General features: G+C 57.8%; 1 pseudogene; it reads right to left on the minus strand.

The window, feature by feature from the left end:
- The window catches only part of LOC123129537 (uncharacterized), a 53882-nt pseudogene extending 35922 nt beyond the window's left edge, over positions 1 to 17960 (minus strand).
- Between the last annotated feature and the right edge of the window lie 2465 nt (positions 17961 to 20425).

Raw genomic sequence — 20425 nt, forward strand, 5'->3', positions numbered from 1 at the left:
CACCCTCTCCGGAGGTTCTCATCGCAGGATCAACAGGATAATCAGAAGACACTCGAGGCGCGGCGGCCCCCGCAGGCCCGCTCGGAACTCGTCGGAGTCGAAAGGAAAACAAGTCGGCTGACCCATCACCGGGCTAGCAGCTAAGCTCACACGCAATGTTATGTTTACCAGGATACTGATCGCAAACCTTTACATGAGGGGCCTCCCCTCCCAAAATGCTCTTACATTCTTCAGGGCCGAGCCCGAACCTTCTTCGTGCAGGGTAAACAGTAGTGACATACGGTCAGTCGGACATATCACTCACCGCGTCTTCTGGGGCACCCCCGGAGGCATCACTGGCGTCGCTGACATCGTCGCCGCCACCACCAACACCTCCGACAGGGCCAGGCTCGTCCACAATGCCGCCTTCATCGGCGGCCACAATCACGCCGTCATCATCAGACGCAAAGGCCCTGACGAGGGCGTCCACATTATCCTCCACCCATTGCGCCAGGTCGCCTCGGACGGCTATGGGCACAGGTGCAATGGCAGCGTCGAAGTCGAAGTGGGGGTCCCTGTCCTGCAGATAGCTGAAGACACGGGAGAAGGCACGCCCGAGCAAGGATCGGCTCCTCTCTTGGACAAGCCAACGGGACCTCTCGGAGCGGTTCTCCAGAAGCGTCACCACGTCGGTGAAAAACTGGAGGTTGCCGGCGTAGCTGGCCTCATGCGGCTCCTTAGCGGCAGCCTCGCAAATGTTGCCCAAAGCTGTGTTGGCCCTCTCCTTGAACGTTCGAAGCATGGGGGCATGCACGTGTTCCAGAACCCGCCGCCGACGGATCTCGTCCTCATTCCACTGCGCGACAGCCTCGGCGTCATCAACCCTGTGTTGGAGAAGAAGCAGCTTAGCCCGGGAAGAGGCCAGCTCCGCCTGCGCTGTGCCAAGGGCGGCTGCGGATGAGTCCGCACGCCGCGTCACTTCAGCCAGTTTGGCCCTAAGGGCCACAGTCCTACCCTCAGCCTCGGCCCTGATCAGCCCCAACCTCGCTTTGTATTCGCGCTCGAAGGCCAAGCGAGCTTCCGCCACACAGCGGTTGACCTCCTCCTGGGTCCGGACTTCGCGCGCAGCAACATCATCCTCCGCCAGGGCCACCAGGCGCTCCCTCGTCTCCAACCACTCAAGGTCAAGGTTGCGCTCGGCGGCCTCCAGCGTCAGCGCCTCCTCGCGCTTTAGCAGCTCCGCCTGGTCGACGGAGGCCCCCTTCAGCGACTCAAGGGCCGCCTGGCGCAGTTCCACTTGCTACTTCAGGGAGTTGCTCCAGGCTTGGAGCTCCCATGCGCGCTCCTCCGCATCTCTGTGTCGACGGTCTGCTTCCCGAGCCTCCTCGACGGCCTGGGAGCAGGCCTCCTGTGAAGCCACCAGCGACGCTTCAGCCTTCGCATTGTCAAGCTCACGTTGGTGATGCGCGAGGGCGACGGCTACCTTCAGTTTGCGCCTCTCCTCAGCAAGGCGCAAACCTTCGGCCTTGTCGTGGTGTTCTCACGGGGGGTGCTAGACGACATATGCCACAAGGTGGCTTCGTGTGAGGGCAAGACTGCTGCCAGAATATCCAGGGACGGGTATGCGAGTATCACGCGCTAGTTTACCCAGGTTCGGGGCTCTCCGGAGAGATAACACCCCTACTCCTGCATGTCTGAGTATATGTGGTATATCTGGTACAGAGTGCTCCTGAAGCTGTATCTGAGGTCAGTGCCATAGGCATCTGGCCTCGTATATGCATGTGGCATGGTGGCCGTTGCTCTTGGCCGAATGGGTGTGCTTGGGCATGCTTGCCCGTAGGAGTGGATGGATGGATTTCTAGCTAGCTAGCTTGTGTGTGTGCGTGAGTGTGTGAGTCCATCCTCTGATGGATGGATGTGTGCCTATATATAGGAGTTGGCATGGGTGGTAGTGGCTTTGGTTGTAAGCTACCTTGGGTAGCTTACAAGCCAAGCTATGTAGGCATGGCTAGTGGCATGGTGCATGTCATGCTTGTCCCCTGGGGTACTTTATAAATCAGTACCCAGGGGACACAGTGCACTGTAGATGACGTCGCGGTATGGTCGTCCCGTCGGTGTCTCGTCAGGCTGCAGTTGACTTCGGGCAGTCGGCCTGGCGGAGGAGTCGGCAGCCAGCAGTCGGCCTGGTGGAGGAGTCGGCATCCAGCAGTCGGCCTGGTGGAGCAGTCGGCCGGGTGGAGCAGTCAGCAGCCAGCAGCCAGCAGTCGGCAGCCAGTAGTCGGCCGGGTGGAGCAGTCAGCAGCCAGCAGCCAGCAGTCGGCAGCCAGCAGTCGGCCTGGTGGAGCAGTCAGCAGCCAACAGTCAGCCGCCAGCCAGGCAGTTGGACTGAGGGGCTTTGCTAGCCCCGATGTCTTGAATTCTTGTCTCGCCGTCTTGGGGTATCCGTGTCCAATTACTCCGACAGTAGCCCCCAAGCCTCCGGGCAACTTGGCAAAGTTGGACGGAGGTTTTTTGGTGAGTGTTCATGGAAATGATCATGAAGAAGACAAAGTTAGTCCACGCAGATATATCAAATGTTTGTTTTTAGCATTGTAAGTTTTATGCGGAGGGTGCCGACTCGGTTTCGTCCGAGCCCCCTTAATCGTTTTCGTGTTCCCTCCACTTCTTGGTTTGTGCTCTTGCTTGCTGGACAGCCGCTCTGCGGTCTGTGGCTGAGAGTGGGCCGCGAAGTGGAGTGTACAGTACTCAGAGTCTGGAAGCATATTCAATCGAGTAGATACTTGTAAAGGAAAAGACCGGGTCGCCCGAACCGTTTTTCTTCCCGGATGTTTTTCGTGTGGGTGGCCTCCAGCGTTCACTCTTGCTAGTCGGACAGCCGCTCTGCGGTCTGTGACTAAGAGTGGGCCTTTGGTACCGCGCACGGTACTAAGCCGTCTGCGGGAACTAACGTTTCAGGCCAAGCGGTCAGCCCCCGGGCCAACTCTGGCTAGCGCCGGGGTGAACAGTGATGCTACTGTAATAAAATGCGGAGACAGCCCCCGAGCATCGCTCGGGGTTGTCCGTGCTTGCATGGTGCAAAAATATGCGGGTGAGGAGCTCACATTGATTTTCGTGTAGTCACGGTCGTTGTCGAGGACAACCGGCACGGCTCGGCGCTCGCGGAGTGCGCCGGCGTACCCGCTGGGTGTAGCCTTCGAGCCTCCGGGAGCTCAAAGCGGGGTCCCGGCCGGTCAGGCTCGACCGGGACGGCGAGGCATCTTGTAGCGCCCTTTTTCTTCTTTTGTTTGCAATCTTTCGTGGGGGCGCGCCAGCGCACCCGCTGGGTGTAGCCCCCGAGATTCGGGCCGATTGCTAAGCAGTCGGCCGGATCTTCCGGCAACTACCTTGTCTTCTTCTTCGCGGGGGCGCGTCACCGCACCCGCTGGGTGTAACCCCCGAGATTCGGGCCAACTGCTGATCAGTCGGGCCGGATCTCCCGACAGCTACTTTGTCTTCTTCTTCGCGGGGGGCGCATCAGCGCACCCGCTGGGTGTAGCCCCCAAGATTCAAGCCTAGGCTCGATCGGCCAGGCGTCGAGGCGAACAGGCAGCAGTGCCGGCGCTCTTGCCGGCCAGGTGTTGAAGCAGGCAAGCAGGCCAGGTCGCGTCTAGCCGTCCGAGTGGCGAAGCAGGCGGACGGACAGACGGACGTTTTCTCTTTTCTTCTCTTATAGTAGGCGGACGTATGAGCTGCTCTTTCTTTTTCAACAAGCCGGCGACATGCAGTCGGCCGTTGCTTTGGACAGCCGGCCCTATTTCTCTTCTCTCTTTTTGTCCGACTCCACGCGAAAACCGGACCCTTCTTTCTTTTTTCTTTTTTCGATGAGGAGCCGGCCTTGATTTTTCTAGCCAGCCCGTACACGCGCAGCCGACCTCCACCTCTTTTCATCGGCTAGCAGGCAGTCGGCCTCTGACATTTCTTCTCTTTTCCCTTTTTTTTTAGCTAGCAGTCGGCCCGACTCTTTCTCAGCCGGCTGGGAACAAATCCCTTGACTTTTCTTCTCTTTTTCAGCCGACCTCTGCTTCTTTTCTTCAGGTGCCGGCCTCAACAGGCGGCTGGGGTAGGACCCGGCAGGGGCGCGCGTGGAACAGCCGGACACGGCGCCCGACCTTGGAGCCGGCAGTGGAGGCGCGCGACCCGGCCGACCATAGGCGCGGCAGGGGAGTCGGTGGCCAGCCGGACAGGAGTCTAGTGCGGCTGACCGCGAGTGCGCGCAAGGTGGAACGGGCTCCGCGAGGACGAGGTGAGGCCGCGAAGTTGGGGTGGTGCGGGCAAACACACACGAGCGGCCGTTTCGGCGCAGCGAGCGGACGGGGCCGAAGGCGCGAAGCAACACGGGCGGCCGGCCCGCTCGAGCAGCTGGCTATAGCGGGGCGCACGCGAGGAGCCTCCAGGCGGAGGTCGGCCGGAGCAGGCGGAGCCCGCAGGCGACCAGGGGGCAGAGGGGAGCACCCGGCAGCCGGCGGGGCCCGGAGCCGGCCGTTGTAGGAGTGGTCGGCCGCGGCGACCCGGCAGGCGCGACGGGGCGGAGGCCGGGGCCGCGAAGTCGGTTGCAGCGGCGAGTCGGCAGCGGCGGAAGCCGGTGGTAGGAGGGCGGTAGCCGGCCCGGAGCAGGGTGAGCGCGCGGCGTCGACCGAGTAGGCGGCAGCGGCGGAAGCCGGTAGAGCCGTGGGCGCGCGGAGATGGGGAGTTGCGAGCGCGGTGCTGGGGTCGACCGTAGGAGACGAGCATGGTGCCGGAGCAGGAGGGGCGCAGCCGGACGGCGCGCGCGGAGGCACAGGGTTCGGAGCAGTGGTGTGGCGGGGCGGAGTCGGTGGGGGCGGACCACCCGGCCGCAGGCGGTGGAGATGGCTCGGCGAGGCGGAGCCGGCCGGGCGAGGCAGAGCCGGCGCCCGAGGTGGTGCAGCGGAGCCGGCGGGAGCACGGGGAGGCGGAGCGGCGCAGCGCAGGAGCCGGTCCGGGGTGGCGCGTGGAGGCGGACCCGGCTGGCCGGCGGCAAACAGCGGGGCCGATGCGCGAGAGGTGGAGCACCTGGTGCGGGCGCGGCTGGATGGCCGTAGGGGAGCCGAAGGCGGGGCGGAACAGGCGGTCGCGGGCGGACCCGGCTTGCGGTCGGGGTGAAGGAGCAACCGGCCGGGTGCGCGCGGGCGCTGGGGCGCACGACTGCGGAGCGGAGCCGCACGCGCGTTGGAGCGGATCGGGCGCAATGAAGAGGGCAGGGCGGGCCGGCGCGAGTCACTGGGAGCGACGCGGCCGGGGCGAGCAGCCGGACGGGCGACCGAAGGATAGCTCAGGCGTTGGGGAGGGGACCACGCGAGGAGAGGCGGTCGTACAGCCCGGGGCGCTTGCGACTTGGCAGGCGGGCGGAGGCAGAGCCGGCCGAGCATGGCGAAGGCAGCAGGGTGCTCGAGGCCACGGCGACCGGGGGCCGCGAGCACGCGGCCATGGAGGCGGGGCGGGCGACGGAACCGACGCGGCGCCCCCGCCTGTGCGCAGGAGCCGCTTGGGTTGGGGTGGAGCGGCACTGCCATTGGCGGAGGAAGGAGGCGACGGCAGTGGCGCCAGGAGAAGCAGCACCAACATGGGGTGCGCATGAGGCGGCACTGGGGTTGTCGAACGCCGTAGACGAAGCTGGAATGAGGCGCGCGAACGCGTCAACGCGGGCGTAGCAGCGCGCGGATGCTGGGGGAGCGATACTGAGGTGTACAGGCACTAACCAACTCGTATCCGGCTGAGAAGTGCATAGCCGTTGTCTCTCTATTGTCTATCTAACATCTGACCAACGATATAGGTGTAGTATATGGGTAGTGTATGGCTATGGTTTGATGCGTGCTGACTAATGGTTTGACCCTTGTTGACTTTCATCTAGCTAGCTTGCAAATAGATGGTATATGGAGGAGCGGCGCGCGTGTTTCGACCGGAACAAGGCGCAGCGCGGAGGGGAGCATGCACGAGCGGCGTGTGGATGAACACGGCCGACTGAAGGGAGGGCCCGCGCGCGGCGCGCGCAGACTGACAGCCGGCGTCGCAACGGTGGTGATGATGAAGACGGAGAGGCCGCCGCCGAGGATGAGCCGTCCCGCGCGGCCACTCCGGGGGCGGGTCGAAGTCGAGCCCCCGAGTGCTACCGGAGAGACGACGGCGACGTCGCGGCGGAGATGACGAAGATGGTCCCGCCCTGACTGCGAAACCAGCAACAGCGCGGTAGCATAGTATCGCCCCACGGTGGGCGCCAAATGTCGTGGTGTTCTCATGGGGGGTGCTAGACGACATATGCCACAAGGTGGCTTCGTGTGAGGGCAAGACTGCTGTCGGAATATCCAGGGACGGGTATGCGAGTATCACGCGCTAGTTTACCCAGGTTCGCGGCTCTCCGGAGAGATAACACCCCTACTCCTGCATGTCTGAGTATATGTGGTATATCTGGTACAGAGTGCTCTTGGAGCTGTATCTGAAGTCAGTGTCATAGGCATCTGGCCTCGTATATGCATGTGGCATGGTGGCCGTTGCTCTTGGCCGAATGGGTGTGTTTGGGTATGCTTGCCCGTAGGAGTGGATGGATGGATTGCTAGCTAGCTAGCTTGTGTGTGTGCGTGAGTGTGTGAGTCCATCCTCTGGTGGATGGATGTGTGCCTATATATATAGGAGTTGGCATGGGTGGTAGTGGCTTTGGTTGTAAGCTACCTTGGGTAGCTTACAAGCCAAGCTATGTAGGCATGGCTAGTGGCATGGTGCATGTCATGCTTGTCCCCTGGGGTACTTTATAAATCAGTACCCAGGGGACACAGTACACTGTAGATGACATCGCGGTATGGTCGTCCCGTTGGTGTCTCATCAGGCTGCAGTTGACTTCGGGCAGTCGGCCTGGCGGAGGAGTCGGCAGCCAGCAGTCGACCTGATAGAGGAGTCGGCAGCCAGCAGTCGGCCTGGTGGAGGAGTCGGCAGCCAGCAGTCGGCCTGGTGCAGCAGTCAGCAGTCAGCAGTCGGCCGGGTGGAGCAGTCAGCAGCCAGCAGTCGGCAGGGTGGAGCAGTCGGCAGCCAACAATCGGCCGGGTGGAGCAGTCAGCAGCCAGCAGTCGGCAGCCAGCAGTCGGCCTGGTGGAGCAGTCAGCAGCCAGCAGTCAGCCGCCGGCCAGGCAGTTGGACTGAGGGGCTTTGCTAGCCCCGATGTCTTGAATTCTTGTCTCGCCGTCTTCGGGGTATCCGTGTCCAATTACTCCGACAGGCCTCGAGGTGTGCATCCTCGCCAGCAAGCTCTGCCCCGATCCGGCTCACCGCATCCGCCGCCCCCTGGAGGAACTCTTGGCGAAGGGCGCGACGCTCCCGAGCACGCCTGAGCACGTCTTCCGCATCACCCTCTTCCTTCGGAGTATGCGGAGGGCCCCGAGGCGGCATGCCCCCTCCCGGCGCGGGGCTGGGGGCTGGCGCCCTAGCCATCACCGAATGGACCCCTCTGGGAATCCAGCCGGGCGTCGGTCCACCCACGGAGGAGGAGCTGAAGGCGGAATTCAATCATTCACCCTCTATGATCAGAGGAGGAACGCGGGGCAAGCCGGATGTGCCCCAGGGGGACTCATGAAGAAAGGACAGCGGGTGCGTAGGCTCAAGGTGCCCAGTGGAACAGACCACTCCACCGACCGGTCCAGCGGCGGGGGTGCCGCTCGAGCTCGGCGCGCCCAGAGCCAGCGGTGAAGGCGAAGCTTTGGGGGCTGGCTCCTGGGCCGACTCGGCGAATTTGGCAGGACGGGGCCTGAAAGGCCACAATCAGTCGCAGGGATAGTAAAGTAAATGAGCAGAGAAAGAAGAGGACTTACTCGTCCATGGCGAAGTATTTCCTGCGCTTCAACAAGCAGCAAGGGCGGTCGTCGCCACCCAGGGCCTCCTTCCTCTTGCGGAGGGCCTCGAAATCTACACGGAACCGGCCTAAGCGCCCGACGCAGGGGTCGGCCTGGGGCGCGGAAGAAGCATCAAGAAGATCAGCGCCGAAGGAGCCGGCCTGGGGGACACCATCAGGCAACGCCTCGCGAGGAACGGCCGGGGCCTCGGGAGCCCCGGCCTCAAGAGCCGAGGGCCGCAACTCCGCGCCAGCCGCCGCTCCAGGGCAGGCCTCGGGAGGCGCCGCCTTCAGGGCTTCTCGCGGCATCGGCACCTCAACACCAGTCGCCTCAGCTCCCGCCGATTCTCGTCTCCCCGCTCTATCGCCTGAGGAAGGACCACTGTGGACGACAGGGGAGCAACCATGGCGGCTGGGTTCTCGCGGGGCCCCGTGAAGCCAGCCGGGCGCAGCCCCCACTCGTCGAAGCTGGGCATCTGCCTTACAAAATCGGCCCTGCCAGAGCAAAGATACAAAAGGGCACCATCACGCCGAAGGCTGCTTGGGGAAGGATCGCCAGTCAAGACCCTGAGCACCGTCCGCAGCACTTCAGGCGCCAAGTCCTCCTCTTGAAGTCGCATGCGGTCTTTGTGCCCCGCAAAGTCCCACATCCGGCGAGAGTGGCGCTGGAGAGGAGCAATGCGGCATTGGAGGAACTCCTTCACCACCTTGGGCGCAGTCACATTGAGCGCCCTCAAACTCTGGAAGCGGCGCCAGACGAAGGCGAGCCGAGGGCTCACGAGCATCTCATGGTCCCAGCCCGAGTGGGGAACAGCAGGCGAGGTCGGGTGCGAGAGCAGAGGGTTGGGCACTCCAACGTCCACATATAGCCACCACTCTCTGAACCTGGCCTTAGAAGGAGGAAGGCCGAAGTCGATCCCTGAAGCGGTCGTCTTTGGCACGGCGAAGAAGCCCACGCACCCTGAGCACTGAGTGGGGTCGCTCAAGCGCAAGGAAAAGAAGTGGCGCAACAGGGCAACGGAAAGAGGAATGCCTACCATTGCCTCGCAAACAAAAGCAAAGACAGCCAGAAGGGTGATGGACTCAGGCCCGAGGTGCATCATGCAGATCTGATAATGGGAGAGCACCGCATTGAAGAAAGCGGAAAAGGGGGAACCAGACCCGCCCACGGGGCATCGGCGAAGAATCGGACCTCCGTGACGATCCTATCAAGGGAGGCATGGGACGCAGGCCAGACTGTGGTCCTGCCGCACTCATTGGAGATAGTGGCAAAGGCAGAGCGGACCTTGTTCAGGGCTTCTGGATTGAGTATGATCGACCGATCAACGGCTGGGGCCGCCACCGAAGATGAGCGGGGCGAAGGCGCGGGCTTCTTCCCCTTTGCTTTCTTTCTTGGTGCCATGGCGATGGAAAGAGGGAAGAGCTCGAGCCGGATTGGCGGCGGAGGTTGGAGCTCGAAGAAGAAGGAAAGGTAGGAGGCGAGCGAGCAGCGGAAAAGGGAACAACTGTGTGCAACTACGGGTCCGCTTAGCCGGGCGCGTAACAAGGCATCATGGGGAAGTACAGACGCCCACGTCCAATCAATCGCCACGCGACACCCAAGGCCGCAGGCTATTGGGGCCCGCGGCGCTTCGCGCTTGCCCCTTAGCTTCTCTGCTAAGCCAAGCCCGGGCGCGCCTTAGGCCCGGGGGCTACTGTCGGCCTTCTGGGAACGGGGGTCCCCAGACTTGCCTGCCTGTGGCCTACGGCATCGCTCGAGTGGGGGCCCAGTGCGGCCCAGCCTCATCAGCTCAAGCTCTAGACCCTCGCAAGGGGCCAAGCCTTGCGGGGCGGACGACAGGAGGCTTCCTCAGGAGCAGCCTCATCAGGCAGGCTCGCGAGGAGGCGGAGAGATCAAGGCAGGGGTGCCTCGCGTGAGCCCGTGACGCAAGCCATGACGATCGAGATTAGGCGGGCGCCAGGCGGGCGCCGGCCTGTGCAGTGTCCTTGTTTCCCCTTTGGTGCAAAGGGAACAAGCACAGTCCAAGGCATCGGGCAAAGGTTACCATTCCGGTGCAACGAGACCGAGGGAGTCCTGGATTAGGGGGTGTTCGGGTAGCCGGACTATACCTTTAGCCGGACTCCTGGACTATGAAGATACAAGACTGAAGACTTTGTCCCGTGTCTGGATGGGACTTTCCTTGGCGTGGAAGGCAAGCTTGGCGATGCAATATTCAAGATCTCCTACCATTGTAACCGACTCTATGTAACCCTAACCCTATCCGGTGTCTATATAAACCGGAGGGTTGTAGTCCGTAGGCAATCAACTCCTTACACAACAATCACCATAGGCTAGCTTCTAGGGTTTAGCCTCCTTGATCTCGTGGTAGATCTACTTGTACTACCCATATCATCAATATTAATCAAGCAGGAGTAGGGTATTACCTCCATCGAGAGGGCCCGAACGTGGGTAAAACAAAGTGTTCCCTACCTCCTGTTACCATCCGGCCTAGACGCATAGTTCGGGACCCCCTACCCGAGATCCGCCGGTTTTGACACCGACATTGGTACTTTCATTGAGAGTTCCTTTGTGTCGTCGCTTTTAGGCCCGATGGCTCCTTCGATCATCAACAACGATGTAGTCCAGGGTGAGACTTTTCTCCCCGGACAGATCTTCGTCTTCGGCGGCTTCGCACTGTGGGCCAATTCGCTTGGCCACCTTGAGCAGATCGAAAGCTATGCCCCTGGCCATCAAGTTAGGTTTGGAAGCCTAAACTACACAGCTGACATCCGCGGGGACTTGATCTTCGACGGATTTGAGCCACAGCCAAGCGTGCCGCACTGTCTCGATGGGCATGATATAGCTCTGCCACCGAACAGCGCCTTGGAGGCCGCACACGCATCGGTTCCGACCATTGATTCGGAGCCTACTGTACCGACTGAGGATCAGCGGTTGGACACTGCCTCAGGGGCTGCGGTCTCAGAGGCGATTGAGCCGAACTCCAGCCCCGCACTCCGCATGGCCCGTGACTCCGAGGAGCCGGATTCCTCTCCGAGCTCCGAGCCCCCTGCGCCCCTGCCGATCGAATCCGATTGGGCGCCGATCATGGAGTTCACCGCCGCGGACATCTTTCAGCACTCACCCTTCGGCGACATCCTGAATTCTCTAAAGTCTCTCTCTTTATCAGGAGAGCCCTGGCCGGACTACGGTCAGCAAGGTTGGGATACGGACGACGAAGAAATTCAGAGCCCACCCACCACCCACTTCGTAGCCACTGTCGACGACTTAACCGACACGCTTGACTTCGACTCCGAAGACATCGATGGCATGGACGAAGATGCGGGAGACGAACAAGAACCAGCACCTGTAGGGCGCTGGAAGGCCACCTCGTCATATGACATATATATGGTGGATACTCCAAAAGATGGAGATGGCGATGAAACAGTGGGGGATGACGCCCCCAAGAAACAGCAAAAGTGCCGGCGTCAGCGGCGCCACCCTAAATCCCGCCAAAACAAAAACGGTGATTCCGGCACGGGAGATAGTACTACCCCGGATAGCACCGAAGAACACCCACCTCAGAAAAATTCGGCACAGGAAGATGGAGAAACCAGCCCTCATGAGAGAGTGGCAGACCGAGAGGTCGAGGATGATAACTATTCGCCTCCCTCCGAAGACGAGGCTAGCCTCGAAGAGCATTTTAAACGCAGGCTTTTAGCCACGGCAAGCAGCCTCAAGAAAAAGCAGCAACAGCTTAGAGCTGCCCAAGAATTGCTAGCTGACAGATGGACTGAAGACCTTGCGGCCGAAGAGTATGAACTCGAACGCCCCTCCAAGAGTTACCCGAAGCGCAGGCCGCTACCCCGATCAGAGGAGGAAGCACCTACATCACCAGTGCATGACATGGTAGACCGGCCACCTCGCGGTCGCGACAGAGAGGCCTGTCGGCCATCCACCCAAGCCATGCCCCGACGCCGCTCAACTAAGGCACGGGAAAATGCGCCTGACCTGCAAGACATACTGGAGGATAAGGCAAGACAAACAAGATCAATCTACGGATCGGCAGGCGCCCTACGGCATGTGACAATGATCTTCACTCCGGATACAACAAATCCGGCCGGGCCAAACACAACAGACATAGCTCTTCCGAGCTGCGTCGTGATATAGCCCAGTACAGAGGCACCGCACACCCGCTATGCTTCACGAATGAAGTAATGGATCATAAAATCCCAGAGGGTTTCAAACCCATAAACATTGAATCATACGATGGCACAACAGATCCGGCAGTATGGATCGAGGATTACCTCCTTCACATCCACATGGCACGCGACGATGATCTACACGCCATCAAATACCTCCCGCTCAAACTTAAAGGACCGGCCCGACATTGGCTTAACAGCTTGCCAGCAGACTCAATCGGTTCTTGGGAGGACCTGGAAACCGCATTCCACGACAACTTCCAGGGCACTTATGTGCGACCGCCGGATGTCGACGACTTAATCCACATAATTCAGCAGCCAGAGGAATCGGCCAGACAATTCTGGACACGGTTCCTAACAAAGAAAAACCAGATAGTCGACTGTCCGGACGCAGAGGCCCTAGCAGCCTTCAAGCATAACATCCGCGACGAGTGGCTTGCCCGGCACCTGGGACAGGAAAAGCCAAAATCCATGGCAGCCCTCACGACACTCATGACCCGCTTTTGCGCGGGAGAAGACAGCTGGCTAGCTCGCAGTAACAACTTACCAAAGAACCCTGGTAATTCGGACACCAAGGACAAAAGTGGCAGGACACGTCGGAATAAGCAAAAACGCCGCGTCAACAGCAACAGCAATGAAGACACGACAGTCAATGCCAGATTCAAAGGCTATAAATCCGGTCAGCGGAAAAATCCATTCAAAAAGAATACTCAGGGCCCGTCCAGTTTGGACTGAATACTCGATCGCTTGTGCCAGATACATGGCACCCCCGAAAGGCCAGCCAATCACACTAACAGGGATTGTTGGGTGTTCAAGCAGGCAGGCAAGTTAAGGGCCAAAAACAGAGACAAGGGGCTACACAGCGACGACGAGGAGCCCAAGCCGCCGAACAACAATGGACAGAAGGGCTTTCCCCCACAAGTGCGGACGGTGAACATGATATACGCAACCCACATTCCCAAGCGGGAGCGGAAGCGTGCGCTACGGGACGTATACGCGATGGAGCCCGTCGCCCCAAAATTCAACCCATGGTCCTCCTGCCCGATCACTTTTGATCGAAGGGACCATCCCACTAGCATCCGTCATGGCGGCTTCGCCGCATTGGTTCTTGACCCAATCATCGACGGATTTCACCTCACAAGAGTCCTCATGGACGGCGGCAGTAGCCTGAACCTGCTTTATCAGGATACAGTGCGGAAAATGGGCATAGATCCCTCAAGGATTAAGCCCACAAGAAAGACCTTTAAAGGCGTCATACCAGGTGTAGAAGCCAACTATACAGGCTCAGTAACACTTGACGTGGTCTTCGGATCCCCGGACAATTTCCGAAGCGAAGAGTTAATCTTCGATATAGTCCCGTTTCGCAGTGGCTATCACACCATGCTCGGACGAACCGCATTCACAAAGTTCAATGCGGTGCCGCACTACGCATATCTCAAGCTCAAGATGCCAGGCCCTGGAGGAGTAATTACGGTCAACAGAAACACCGAACGCTCCCTCCGTACGGAGGAGCATACGGCGGCTCTCGCAGCGGAGGTACAAAGTAGCCTTCTCAGGCAATTCTCCAGTCCGGCCATTAAAAAGCCAGACACTGCCAAACACGCCCGGAGTAATCCACAGCAGGACCGCCTGGCACGCTCTGAGCAAGCATAGCAATGCGGCCCCAACCCCAGCTTTCGCAACATAGCAAAACCAGTACCTCGTGTACATAACTACGCCCTGGAAATACCATGGGCACAGGGGAAGGGGCACAATAACGGCACACCCAAAATACGGCTCAAAACGTACTAGGGGCTGCCGGATTCTTTTTTAATTTTTCTTACTTTCAGGACTCCATATTTCGGACGACCTGTTCGGCAATTCGACTGCCGCACAAACGATGCAAGATCCAGGGAGGCGGACAAGCCATACCGCATTATGGAATCCCAGGTGGTCTCTATTACGAGCGCTATACCTGTTTTAAATACAATTCCACGGCCTGCCCCTGGTCAGGACATACTGAATAGTCCAATATCTTTTGCTTACCGCACTATTTGTATCGTTCGGCTTTGATAGATAGCCTCTCTATAAACAATGCTTAGCTTTTTGTCTATTTTTTGCAATACTCTCTTTTATATATGTTCATTAATGACATGTTGCACCCGTACACTGTGGTACAGCAAGTACGCCAGGGGCTTCAGTACCCTTTAATATGGTGTGAGAAGCCCATACACTTTCACAAGTGCGGCACCCCGAAATTATAGCACTATATGCATCGGCTCCGAATCATGATTTGGGTCAATAGTTGGGTTTGCCCATCTCCTATGTTTTGGTGCCTTATGTTCCGCTATATCGGCTAAGGTAGCACTAGGAGAACCACTGTGATTGTGCCCCGGTTGAGCTCGGTTAAGCACCTTAGTGGAGAAAGCTAAAACTGACTGTCATGATGAGGCGAGAGACTGGTCGTTGTTCGAGAGGTTTTTTGAGTCCCTAAAGACTTATGCCGCTTCGAGCGAGGAGCTGGATAAACCCAGCCAAGGCGTGGATAGCGCCCCGAACTCGGTCTTCTGAACTAGGGGCTTCGCCGAAATTTAAAATTATAAAGTTCTATGGCTAAGTGAGAGTGTTCAAGCATTATAGTCCGATTGCCTGGTTCGTCGTGCTGAGCGCCTCCCTCGAAGGACCCAAACATGGGAAAAAGAGCACACAGGTTTATCACCGAACACCCCAGCACTAGTGGCATGGGGGCAGAAGCGGACGACTGGCCATCTCTCAATTTTTGATAAACGGCCGCACAGAAAATAATATTTTAAATTCAATAAGCATTGCTTAGCGCATATGAACAAGTTTTCAGCGCACAGGATAAAATCGAGCGAGTTCATTCAAAAATTACATCCTTGGTACACTCATCCGCTACAAGGCGGGCACCCGCAAGAACATCCTTATAGTAGTTCTCGGGCTTGCGATGCTCCTTCCCCGACGGCGGCCTGTCCCTAACAAGCTTCTCACCGTCCAGCTTACCCCAGTGCACCTTTGCACGGGCAAGGGCCCTACGGGCACCTTCGTTGCAGACGAAGCGCTTGATGACCTCGAGCCTTGGACAGGCCTCCACCAGCCGCCGCACCAGCCCAAAGTAGCTCCCAGGTAGGGCCTCTCCGGGCCACAGCCGAACTATGAAGCCCTTCATGGCCTGTTCGGCCGCCTTGTGGAGCTCGACCAGCTGTTTCAGCTGATCGCTCAAGGGCACAGGGTGTCCGGCCTCAGCATACTGAGACCAGAACACCTTCTCCGTCGAGCTTCCCTCTTCATCTCGGTAGAATGCGGCGGCGGCGGATACGCTGCGGGGAAGATCTGCGAATGCCCCTGGAGAGCTCCGGATTCGGGTAAGTAACAAGTAGTTTACTTTTATATTTCTGCTTTGCATGAAGAATGCCTTACCCGCTGCTATCTTTTTCACCTCCTCCAACTCTTGGAGGGCCTTTTTGGCTTCGGCCTTGGCAGACTTGGCAGTCTCAAGGGCCGTCGCGAGCTTGGACGCTTGGGTCTTTGACTCAAGCTCCAAACTCTCATGTTCTTTCATGAGAGCCTGAAGCTCTCGCTGCACCTCGCCGACCTGAGCCCCAAGTTTCTCTCGCTCGGTGCACTCCGTGGCCGTTTTCTTTTCGGCCTCAGATAGCGCCTGCTTGAGGGTCGCCACCTCAGTCGTGGCCCCTACAATAAGCAGTACAATCCTGTTATTTTTTTTTGCAATCACGCCTCTCTATAGGCACCTTCTTCTGTAAGGTATTTCTTACCTTCTTTCTCCTCGAGCTACCGCTTGGCAAGGCCGAGCTCTTGCTCGGTCCGCCCGAGGTCCTGTTTCAGCACACCCACCTCCGTAGTCAGTGCGGCGGTGGATAGCAGTGAAGCCTGCATACGCATATTGACTCTTTGTTGTTAGACTCTTGCGAAATTTAATAGATCCTCTATTCGGCTTTTCTTTCCGAACACCAAACAGAGCATCAGGGGCTACTGTCTATGCGGTAATATTTTTACATATCTTTTACTTACCTCGGAGCCTGTTAGGAGGCTAGCGCAAGCTTCACTCAGTCCGCTCTTGGCGGACTGAACCTTCTGGATCACCGTACTCATAATAGTATGGTGCTCCTCGTCGATGGAGGCGCCTTCAAGCACCTCCAGCAGATTGTCCGGTACCTCCGGTTGAACGGAGGCTGCCAGCTCAGAAGGCTTGCTCCTGTTGGAAGGAGTTCGCCTGCCACGGTCCAGAATCGTTGAAGATTCCGGCACGGTGTCCGGCTCAAAGTCGGACTTGGAGCCCTGGGGGGTCTTGTCCCCTTTACTCCTGGAGTCCGGGAGGTCGCCTTGTGGCTCCTCCAGGACCACCTCCTCCTGCCCCGGAGCTTGTTGTGACGCCACTTCGGTGTCGTCCGCGGTGCGGGGGGAGACGGCGGGCGGAACTGAGTTCACATCCGATGACTCCAGGGAGCCGCTCGATGACTCGTTGAGTTCGGCCCGGGGCGGGCTGCTTGGTTATATTCGACATTAGGGAAAGCTGCGCAACAAAAGGAATATCATGAGTTACTCTGGTATCTGAACGCTTACGATTTCGCCGGACGCCTGGCCCTGTCCGACCACTCCTCTTCATCCTCGTTGGCATCGGGGGCGTAGTCCGGCGGAGGGGTTTTCCTCTTCTTGGACCCTCCGGCCTCCCCTACTGGGGCGGCCTTCCTCTTCTTTCCTCCCCCCGCTGGAGGGGGAGAGGTTTCTTCTTTCTCCTCCTCGTCTCCATGGGAGGAGTGCATCTCGGACTCGTCGGATGACGAGTCCGACCCCACCACGTTACGAGCACTCTTTCGAGTCCCCGTGGTCTTCTTCTTCTTGGCCTTCTTTTCCGACACCACATAAGGCGCCGGAGCCAGCAGCTTCACTAGTAGAGCTGGGGCTGGGTCTTCGGGCAGCGGAGCCGGATAGTTAATCGGTCCGGATATCGCCCGCCAAGCCTGTCAAAGGTAAGGGAGTTTAGATCCCGCATAGAGTTAAACTATGAAAAAAGCTGAACACCCTGTAAAAGGTGAAGATAGCTTACCTCGCTGGCGTGACGCTGTGAGCTGTATCCGCGGTCCTCGGAAGCGGATGCGGGAGCCTTGGCGCCCTTGAATAGCACCTTCCAGGCATCTTCGTACGTCGTGTCGAAGAGCCTGCTGAGGGTTTGGTGCTGCGCCGGGTCGAACTCCCACAGATTAAAATCCCGTTGTTGGCACGGGAGGATCCGGCGGACAAGCATAACCTGGATTACGTTAACAAGCCGGATTGGCTTGTTCACCAGGGACTGGATGCATGTTTGCAATCCGGTCACCTCTTTTTCGTCACCCCACGACAGGCCCGTCTCTTTCTAGGAAATAAGCCGCATGGGGGGTCAGGATCGGAACTCGGGGGGTGCGATCCAGTTCGGATCGCGTGGCTCGGTGATGTAAAACCACCTGGCTTGCCACCCCTTTAAGGTCTCTATGAAGGAGCCCTCGAACCACAGGACGTTGGCAATCTTGCTCGCCATGGCGCCTCCACACTCCGCCTGGTTGCCGCGCACCACCTTGGGCTTGACGTTGAAGGTCTTGAGCCAGAGACCGAAATGGGGGCGGACGCGGAGGAAAGCCTCGCACACGACGATAAACGCCGAGATGTTGAGGATGAAATTCGGGGCCAGATCATGGAAATCCAGGCCGTAGTAGAACATGAGCCCCCGGACGAATGGGTGAAGTGGAAAACCCAGTCCGCGGAGGAAATGGGGAAGGAATACTACCCTCTCGTGGGGCCTTGGGGTGGGGAGGAGCTGCCCCTCCTCAGGAAGCCGGTGCGTGATGTCTTTGGATAAGTATCCGGCCTTCCTAAGCTTTTTGACGTCGCCCTCCGTGACGGAGGAGACCTTCCACTTGCCTCCTGCTCCGGACATCGCTGGAGAAGGTTGAGGTGGGAAGTGCGGGCTTGGGCGCTGGAGCTCGAGTGCGCAGGAGATGGATAGGCAAAGGAGGAAGAAGGCGTAGGAAAAAAGGTGGATCCTTATCCCCTTATATGGGCAGATGCGGTTGTGCGTCCCCACCTGCCTAATAAAACTCGCTTACCTCCCAAGCGCCGTGGTAAATGGCGCGGTTAGGGTTACCCACGTCCGTATTGATGAGAATCCCGTAAAAAGGGCACACGATCTCTGCTTTGACAAGACGTGCCAAGGAAACCGCCTCGCAAAACATGCTGAGGTAGAAAAGTAAAAACGATTCGAGTAAAGGACTTGGCCATGGTGTGATAGCGCACTGCGGAATACATCAGCAGATTTGATTTGTGTTAATATTATTCTCTCTATGGCAATATGTGGAAGCTTATTTTGCAGAACCGGACACTACTCTTGGTGTTCACAATCTTCTACGAAGGACTTGGAGGAGGAACCCGCCTTGCAATGCCGAAGACAATTTGCACGCCGGACTCGTCGTCATTGAAGCCTGGTTCAGGGGCTACTGAGGGAGTCCTGGATTAGGGGGTGTTCGGGTAGCCGGACTATACCTTCAGTCAGACTCCTGGACTATGAAGATACAAGACTGAAGACTTCGTCCCGTGTCCGGATGGGACTTTCCTTGGCGTGGAAGGCAAGCTTGGCGATGCAATATTCAAGATCTCCTACCATTGTAACCGACTCTGTGTAACCCTAACCCTATCCGGTGTCTATATAAACCGGAGGGTTGTAGTCCGTAGGCAATCAACTCCTTACACAACAATCATACCATAGGCTAGCTTCTAGGGTTTAGCCTCCTTGATCTCGTGGTAGATCTACTCTTGTACTACCCATATCGTCAATATTAATCAAGCAGGAGTAGGGTATTACCTCCATCGAGAGGGCCCGAACCTCGGTAAAACAAAGTGTTCCCTGCCTCCTGTTACCATCCGGCCTAGACACACAGTTCGGGACCCCCTACCCGAGATCCGCTGGTTTTGACACGGACAGAGACCAAGACCAGTAGAGTGGTAGGACGGAGGTCATCGTGGAGCCCAAGACGGCGTCATCACCAGTGCTTTTGGCAGCCGAAGACCACCTTTGGTCAGGATAACTTGTACTAGATATTCCCCTTCAAAATGGCCAATCGTTGCGCCCTTTCCGCTCACATTTTGGGAAGAGGACTAGGGCCTCTATAAGTAGGACTAGCCACCATAGAGGGAAGGGGATCCGGACCAAGTAGAACATACCGCACCAGCTCAAGAACACCTCTCGCGAGGCCGTTCTTCCCCCTGTATTGTTCATCATCAGCCCCTGAGGCAATCCACCACACCACACACTGGAGTAGGGTATTACACCACATTGGTGGCCCGAACCAGTATAAACCTCGTGTCCTCTGTGTTCTTATTTCCAGCCTAGATTTCTTGTGAGCCATAGAAGCGCGTGTCGGTAGTGGAAAGATCTCCGTGTGCACCCCAGAGTTTGAACCTTAAGGGTCTGCCGGAACCCTAAATCCGACAGTCGCCGAGGAAGCTGACGACCATTACTCGCCGCAGGCACTCAATCAGCGGGCTAGAGTATGCGGGTATGTCACCGACAGTTGCTACGACAGCGACGGCCTGACACAGGCTATGTCACAGGTTAAGTGGCCCACCCCCAACCCCTCGGGTTCAACCGCCGTCGATCTCATCCATGGCTCTGCCGCTGATCTCCTCTGGCTCGCTGTCAAGAATTTGCGATCCTACATCGCCATCGAGCCCCTTTTGTCATTTTTGAAGGACACGTCCTGCAACGCTGGCTTGGGATCCACATCTTCCAAGTCAGACCTCATCAACGACGACCACGAGGAGGGCACTCTCTCCGGCTCTTCCAAGGGGAAAGAGCCCGTATGCTCTTCCAAGGGGAAAGTGCCCGTCTGCGACATCAGGGAGGGCACCCTACAGTCGTGCTCTTACAAGGGGAAGGAGCCCATCTGCGACAACATGGAGTGCATCTAGGGTCCGTGCTCTTCCCACGAGAATGAGCCCATCTATGACAAGTAAGGAAACCCATGATTTGTTTTGTCGAGTCCCTTTTGTAGTGTAGTGAGAATATGTCCAGTTTTAATTGCTATATTTGGTTGTTTGCAGTATGCCTTGTTTATTTCAGTTGTTCACAATGTGATGCTCTATATGTGAAATTATTTACTGTGCAATATATTTCATCAATCCAATTTTAAACATATCGATAGGAATGCATATATTTGCTTGTTTAAGCCTGTTATAGCTAGCATATGCCTCTTTTAAAGTTTTTTTTATTGTTCGGTTGTTTGTAGTTAGCATATGTCCAGTTTCAAATGCTATCTTTGGTTGTTTGTAGTATGCCTTGTTTATTCCATTTATTCACAACGTGATGCTCTATATGTGCAAGTATGAACTGTGCAGTTTAATTTCATC

This window comes from Triticum aestivum, chromosome 6A (genome assembly GCF_018294505.1).
Source record: "Triticum aestivum cultivar Chinese Spring chromosome 6A, IWGSC CS RefSeq v2.1, whole genome shotgun sequence".
Classification (NCBI taxonomy): Eukaryota; Viridiplantae; Streptophyta; class Magnoliopsida; order Poales; family Poaceae; genus Triticum; species Triticum aestivum.